This window comes from Rhinopithecus roxellana, chromosome 14, assembly GCF_007565055.1.
Source record: "Rhinopithecus roxellana isolate Shanxi Qingling chromosome 14, ASM756505v1, whole genome shotgun sequence".
Classification (NCBI taxonomy): Eukaryota; Metazoa; Chordata; class Mammalia; order Primates; family Cercopithecidae; genus Rhinopithecus; species Rhinopithecus roxellana.
Window position 1 is genome coordinate 108,466,873 of NC_044562.1, and position 8,202 is coordinate 108,475,074.

Genomic DNA, 8,202 nt, shown 5'->3' on the forward strand with positions numbered 1-8,202 from the left:
TAAGTGTTTCATTTTTTGGGGTTTTTTTCTTTTGTTTCATTCCACCAAATGGGGAAATTAAGGTACAAAACTGTTAAGTAATATGCTGAAGAAAACACACCTAGCAGATGGCCAAACAGGGATTGAGTGGGATAATATATGTAAAATGCCTGGTATATAAGTTGTCAATAGAACTATTACCAATGTCAGTTCTCTTCCCTAAACCACAAGCATATCCTGACAAAACACTTTGTTCTGAAGCTTTGCATGTTCACATATTTTTTTCATTATATTCTTTAATTTGGGTACAGTTTAAGTAGTTTACATGAATTAGAAAGTTATGTTATATATGCATCTAACATAATCATATCCATTGTTAACAGTAGTTGCAAACAGTAAGAAATTAACCAAAAATTAAAGACTACAAGTTTACTACTTACCAATAAACAAAACTAACATAGAGTATCTAAAAGATTAACATTGCTGTCCAAGAAAATCTTAAATCCTTGAGCAGGATCAGACCAATCACTTTGGGAGCTTAAGAAAAGAACACTCATTTGGTAGATCTCCACCTACTTGATACATGAATTCTTAACAGCAGAGTTACAGACATCTAAAAATATCCAACAGAAAATCTTTCCATGTCAGTGATTCTCAAAGACTTAGGATCAAGAATGAAGTGAAAATATATGATCCCTGAAAAGATGAAATAAAAATACTAAATATATTTTTAAATGGGTACTTTATGTTTTATTTCTGCTTTATAAGAACTGGGAATGTATTCTTAAAATAAATGTCTAAAGCATCAATATAAAGTGGCACCAAGAAACTTACTTAGATTTAAAGGTCCTGAGGGTAAAGGAAATACATATTCCTTCCCTAAAGAGGAATCTGCTTTATCCCTAGGACAGGGCAGCACTGAAAACAAGCTTTTATAAATGTTGATGATGTACACTCAGTAATGTTGTCTCTGGAACATAGCCTCCTATTTAATAACAGCAGGAAAGTGTAGGTAAGCAGAAATGTCCCAAGAAACTCATGCAGAGAACATGAATAAGTATTAACTTGTGATGTGGGAACTGAAACAAAATAAAGAATTGAGCTTTTCAAAGTAAAGCTTAGTTATCATCCTAGTGAAAGAGGTAACTGAACCAACAGTAAATAACCCAAGAAACTGGAGATTTGTCAGTCCCAAATTTGAATACATTTTATATAACCTGGAAATGGCTTAAATCTCAGCAGTAAATGCTTAAAATAAACTTGACCACTGTTTATAATGTTATAACACGATTTTTAAAAAAGAAAATGAATGAATTTGAATAGCAAAAACAGCACAACAATAGCAACAGACAGGATTTATGTCTGTACATGATTAGCTTTAAAGTGAGGATGTTTTATCTTAGCCTTGAAACATGTAGGCATTGACCTAATTTCTGCTAAGCCAAGAGGAAAGTGTTTTACACACAGGGAGCATAGACCAGAGGGTAACAGGTGCTGTTCCTTGGCCTGAAAAGCAAATCTCCTTCATTCCTCCTCTCTCAACAAAATCATCATACAAAGCCTGAAAATGGAAGACAGGAAAGCAGAGAATGTTTGTTCTGTTATCCTTCAGTTACAAATTAAAGTTCATTTTTGAAAGAGCTCTTTAGGGAGGCATAAAGTAAAAGGAGAGAATGGTTAAATGTAACATCCATCAAGGAGAAATTTTACAATTTAATGGGAAGTCTATTATTTTAAAATTCTCTAGACCACGCTGTAAATAAATAATCCTGTTCCCTTCCTGCCTAACTCTTAGCCAAGTTTCTGAGAATGAGATAACTTGACATGTGAGAAATAGCTAGAAACTGGTGTCAGGGCATCTAGAAATTTTTTTTTCTAGAAAATCTAGAGTAATGTGTATTCTAAAAAAATATCTTTCAATAGTCAAATGTGGTACAAGGCAATTTTTATTGTGTTCTTCACTGTCAACCTGGTCCTCTTATAGTATTGAAATACAGCAAATGTCCTGCCCTCACAAACGTGGCCTTCCTAAAGTGGGTCTCAAAGTGCTGGAGGTTGAAATTCTAGTTTTTTCACCATGAGGCCCACCCTGGATATAGGGTATCCTTTCACTTTACATAGGGTGTCCTTTTGGTTCCTGCTGTTGTAGTAGGTAGAAAGCAAATAGTCTGCAGCCTAATGAGAGCTAAAGCAAAGACTGAGAAGCTACACTGTGGTAGACTGAATAATGGCCTCCCCAAAGTTATTCACATTCTGATCCGTGGAATCTGTCAATTTTACCTTATTGGGCCCAGCAGTGGGGAGAGGGGGAGAGTTGTAGATACGATTAAGTATCTTGAAATGGAGAGGTTACTCTGAATTATGGGTGTGGGCCCTAAATGCAATCATACATATCCTTAAAAGACAAAAGTAATAGGAAGATTGTATGCACACAGTAGAATAGAAGACAGAGTGACCATGAATACAGAGACTGTAGCAATGCAAACACAAGCCAAGAAAGGTCTGCAGCCACCAGAAACTGGAAGAAACACAGAATGGATTCTCCCTAGAGTCTCCAGAAGGAGTGCAGCCCTGCTGACCCCTTGATTTCAGTCTAGTGATGCTGATTTTCAACTTCTGGCCTCCAGAACTGTCAGCCAATAAATTTCCGTTGCTTTAACAACCAAGTTTGTGGCAATTTGTTGTAACAGCAATAGGAAACTAATACAGCTTTCTCCATTTATTTCCCTTTGGCACTAATGCCAATCTATCTTTCCAGAGCTAGATCTTCAGTACATCATTGACATTTGTAGGATGTTTTTAATTCAGAATGCCAAAGCAATTTACAACCATGTAAATGGGCTCAATTTTGTATCCGGTGGGACATTCAAGCAATACCAGAGTCTTGTAAAATTTGAGAGATGCCTGGACCGTTTTATTTTTTACTTTTTGAGACTCCTAACAATTAAAGAAATAGTAAAACAAGGTTGAAAAAAATTATAGTATAATTTGAATGTTTACAATTAGTCAACTAATTCTTAGCAAAAGAATACTTCAGTAACTATTTCCACAGCCTCATTTAGAGATAAGACCAGAAGTTTAAATGTGGGGTCCGAGGCAGACAGATAGCTATACCACTCAGTTCCTCTTCCTTTTTCTTTTCTTTTTTTGAGACGGAGTCTCGCTCTGTCGCCCAGGCTGGAGTGCAGTGGCCGGATCTCAGCTCACTGCAAGCTCCGCCTCCCGGGTTTACGCCATTCTCCTGCCTCAGCCTCCCGAGTAGCTGGGACTACGGGCACCAGCCACCTCGCCCGGCTAGCTTTTTGTATTTTTTAGTAGAGACGGGGTTTCACCATGTTAGCCAGGGTGGTCTCGAACTCCTGACCTCGTGATCCGCCCGTCTTGGCCTCCCAAAGTGCTGGGATTACAGGCTTGAGCCACCGCGCCTGGCCCAGTTCCTCTTTCAAGCAGAACTTATTTCTCCAGCTCCTGGAAGCATCTTCAGTAAGTGGTTTTCAGCAGCCAGCTCCTTCAGAATTTGTCTGGACCACTGAAAGCTGCCTCAGTCAAGGTCATTCCTTTGCTGAGTTAGTTCTTATCCTGTGACTGAATGAGGCTGGGGTATGAGACTCAGCCAGATAATTAGAAAATAACTCTGATGGGCCTTATATGCTCTAGAACTCCCTCAGGGGTAGATTGAGACTGCATCACAATCCAATTTCTCCCTCTGCCCGATTCTGCTTCTGCCCTCTTCCTTTTAGACGTGTTAATCCTAATAAATCACCTGCATGTCATATTCCATCTCAATATCTGCTCTGGAAAGCCCAATCTGCATCAGGCCCTTCATAACAAAAACCTTTGACTGCCACAGAATCTTAAATTTATTCTTCCTCTTTTTTTTTTTTTTTTTTTAATTTCTCCACTGGGATCGTACCTTTCTTTCCAGTTCAAAGAAAAAACCATTCCCTAGAGCTGGCAGTCTCTCCAGTTTGCTCTCTCCATATAAGGACAAAAGGCTTCTCTGGGCTACATGTAGTTCAGGAACATGGGTTGCAAAATCTTCCTCACATTCTATTTCCTTCCAGGTGTTTCTAATTTAGATATTTCTAACATCAGTCATTCAATGAGTATTTATTGAGCACCACTTGTGTACCAGGCACTATTCTATTGTCTAACGGATACAGGAGTGATATGGTTAGGCTTTGTATCCCTACCCAAATCTCATTTTGAATTATAATTCCCATGTGTTAAGGGAGAGACCAGGTGAAGGTAATTGAATCGTGCGGGCAGTTCCCCCCATGCTGTTCTCATGACAGTGAGTGAGTTCTCATAAGATCTGATGGTTTTATAAAGGGCACTTCCCTCTTTGATGGGCACTTCTTCCTGCTGCCTTGTGAGGAAGGTGTCTTGCTTCCCCTTCACCTTCTGCTGGGATTGTAAGTTTCCTGAGGCCTCCCTGGCCATGCTGAACAGTGAGTCAATTAAACCTCTTTCCTTTATAAGGTACCCAGACTCGGGCAGTTCTTTATGAAAACAAACTAATATAAGGAGTATATGCTTTTATTACACACCCAGACTGTAGTATGGGATATATGTTAGGTCAGATTTCACATATGCCTCACAGGTAAGGTAAAGTGAGTTCATCAGGCTATGGTAAAACAAATAAGCATTAGTGCGGTCTGTGGCAAATTGGAGAAAGCATGCCACATCCACAGGGGTTGGCTCTTGACCTTAACCTGGTATCAAACCTTTTGTGATCAGCTAGGAAAACCAGAAAGTACCCACCTCTTTATGGGACGTAATCTAAAGTCTGCACCATCACTTCTAGATGATTTTTGCCCCAAATACTTAATCTGAGTTAACCCCTTAGGTATAAATTCTAGTCAACAAGACAACTGATTCCTCTTCAACAACATTAACACAGAAGAAAAGAAAAGGGAGAGAGGGTCTGATCTGAAGTAAAAGTGACTTAAGTGACATAATCAAATACAAAGCATGTGTTTTAATTGAACAATGGCTTGAAAAGAAGATAAATGCAGGTCAGGCATGGTGGCTCATTCCTATCATCCCAGCACTTTGGGAGATCAAAGCAAGAAGATCCTGAGCAACTCAGTGAGACTCTGTCTCTACAAAAAGTAAAATAAAAAAAATTAGCTAGTTCTGGTGGTATGCACCTGTAGTCCCAGCTCCACAGGAGGCTGAGGCTGGAGGATCACTTTAGCCCAGGAGTTTGAGGTTACAGTGAGGCAGGATTACACCACTGCACTCCAGACTGAGTGACAGGCAAGAGCCTGTATTCAGAAAAGCAAACAAACAAAAAATAATAAAATGAATATAAATGACATTTTAGGAACAATGGGGAAATTTGAATATGAACTGAGTAAACATGGCATTAGGAAATTACAGGGTTTTTTTTCAGTGTGTTAATATTGGCGTTATATAGGAAACTGTTCTTAATAAATATAGCAATGTATTAAGTTATTGAATTTAGAGGTAGATGAATAGATTTTTTTTTCTAATTTACAATAAGCTTTAAGATGTTCATAATCAAAATTTTTAGCATAAATAAAAGTAGCAGCCTGTACAAAGCTTTTGTCCATTGTTGTCATGGGAGAATCAAGCCTAGTGTTACTAAACACTCTGAATTTTCAAAATAAACTGGAAATCTGGGATTTTAGATACTTTTTTCACTTTAAGAAATTATTAGCAGTCAAACCTTAAAAAGGCAACAAAACAAGAACAAAAAACAGTGCAGGTCTGTTATAATGCATTTGAATGCTAAAGCTTACATCTAGTCTTCAAATTTACCATCTCTGGTCTAAGTCCTTTGATTTTAATCTGTTTCCTTAGCTCTCTGACCCTTTATCCCTGATTTTCTTCTTCCTTTCTCTCTTTTGCTGACTAGTCTCTACCACTTTACCGTGTCCTTGAGCTGTTGCAGGATAATATGAGAAGTAACCAAGCTATGGATTTGTCTGGAATATCAGATGATTTAACAAACTGAGAATTGTTTAATAATTATCCTAGAACAACTAAACATTATCCCGATGATCTAAAATAGTTATTAAACTTCCTCACTTAAGATTATAAAATTGCAACATCTGTCTTCAGGAAACATTACTATTGCATGTAATATTTGCAAAACATTTACAACTGCTTTTAGTTATATCTCATATTCTAGTTTTTTTTTTTATCCTTATTTAATGGCTGGAAAGTCCTGAAGGTAACCTGAGTCCTTCGTATGAGAAGGTATTAGACATAGGCGAGCTTCCTGGATGATGGGCTGCTGCTTATCCAACTGCGCCACGTTCTCTTCTGCCCTTGTTTGCTTTATTAGCTAATTACCGAGCTGCATATTCAACCCAGGTTTCAACTATATTAACGGCTATTTACTGGCTAAAATCAATACCCTTTCGATTAGCCACCTGGCGTGGCTTTTGGTAACTAAGCATTATTTGGGCTTCACTGCTTTTACTCCATTGGGGAGATAGGAAAGTGCTTTGTTTTGATTTTTTACACTTACTGGCTACTGCTCTTAGCAGTAGGAGATAAAGGGCAGGGGAGATCGGCTCTGCCTTGGCAGAACCTGGGAACAAACACATAATATTTTACTGCACAAGGAATGGAGCAAAGAAAAATGGAATGACGAACACTGATTTTACTATTTTAAGATTCTTTTTCAATTAAATAAATCTCTTTGGATATATATTTCTGATGCTTCAGGCATTGTATTAGCCCTGAAAATACAAAGATAAATAAAATACATTCTCCAACTTAGTCAAGTTGTAGAGAACAGCATTGAAACAATCATTACCATAAGCGAGTAAAAAGAGCAGAAAATAGATGTGGAACAGTGTTTTGAGATAGCATGGCAAGGGAATGATTCATTCTTTCCAGAAAGAAAAATCCCATAAACGCCTTTTTGTCACTGGTGGTGAAACTAACCAAAAATGCTCTTTTTAATATAGGTATTTTATTACAGAAAGAACTCATGTTCATTTTGGAAACATGAAAACCTATATAAAAAAGAGGAAAAAAGAAACCCAGCCCCTGTAATCTGACCACTTGGGTCACAATTAACCAGTGTTATTACTTTTAACAGCAAAAACTGCAATTACTTTTGCACCAACCTAATAACTTGCTATAGACATTTTATATACAACTTATATAAAAATAATAGAAAACAAAAATATGTGAAAACATGGGCTTTGAATCAGATCATTCAAAACCAAGTCTTGTCACTTACTACCTTTATGATCTTAGGCAACCTGCTTAATCTCTCTGAGCATCAGTTTCCTCATCTATAATATGTGGGTAATGGGACCTACCTCCGTGGAGTACTGTAAAGATAAATTAGAAGATAAAAGTACAGTTCTTACAACAATACCTGGGGCATATAAAGCACTCCACATATGCATTCACCTAGCAAATATTTATTGAGCTTTCCATTCTAAGCACTTAGACTACATCAGTGAACTAAATATGGCATTTATTTTTAATATTAGAATTATTATTAATGTAATGCCCTGTAAATCCTCTTTCAACAAAATATTGACAACACCCTTCAGTGACAAGAAATGTGAATCTATATCTTTGTTTTTACTGTCTGCGTAGTTTTTTTGTTTGTTTGTTTTTAGACGGAATCTCACTCTGTAGCCCAGGCTGGAGTGCAGTTGTACAATCTCGGCTCACTGCAGGTTCGCCTCCCGGGTTCAGGTGGGATTCTCCTGCCTCAGCCTCCCGAGTAGCTGGGACTATAGGTGCCTGTCACCATGTCTAGCTAATTTTTTTTTTTTTTTTTTTTTTTTTTTTTTTGAGGCAGAGTCTCGCTCTGTCGCCCGGACTGGAGTGCAGTGGCCGGATCTCAGCTCACTGCAAGCTCCGCCTCCCAGGTTTGCGCCATTCTCCTGCCTCAGCCTCCCGAGTAGCTGGGACTACAGGCACCCGCCACCCCGCCCGGCTAGTTTTTGTATTTTCAGTAGAGACGGGGTTTCACCGTGTTGGCCAGGATGGTCTCAATCTCCTGACCTCATGATCTGGCCACCTTGGCCTCCCAAAGTGCTGGGATTACAGGTGTGAGCCCCCGCATCCAGCCTGCCTGCATAATATGTTAATGGAAAGGTATACCCTAATTTATTCTGCTTACTGCCTATTCAAGAACCTACAAAGACAGTTTCCAATCTGTATTATAGATAACATTACTTTGAATATCTTTGTTTCCTTGTCCAATTGATTCTTTTTTAA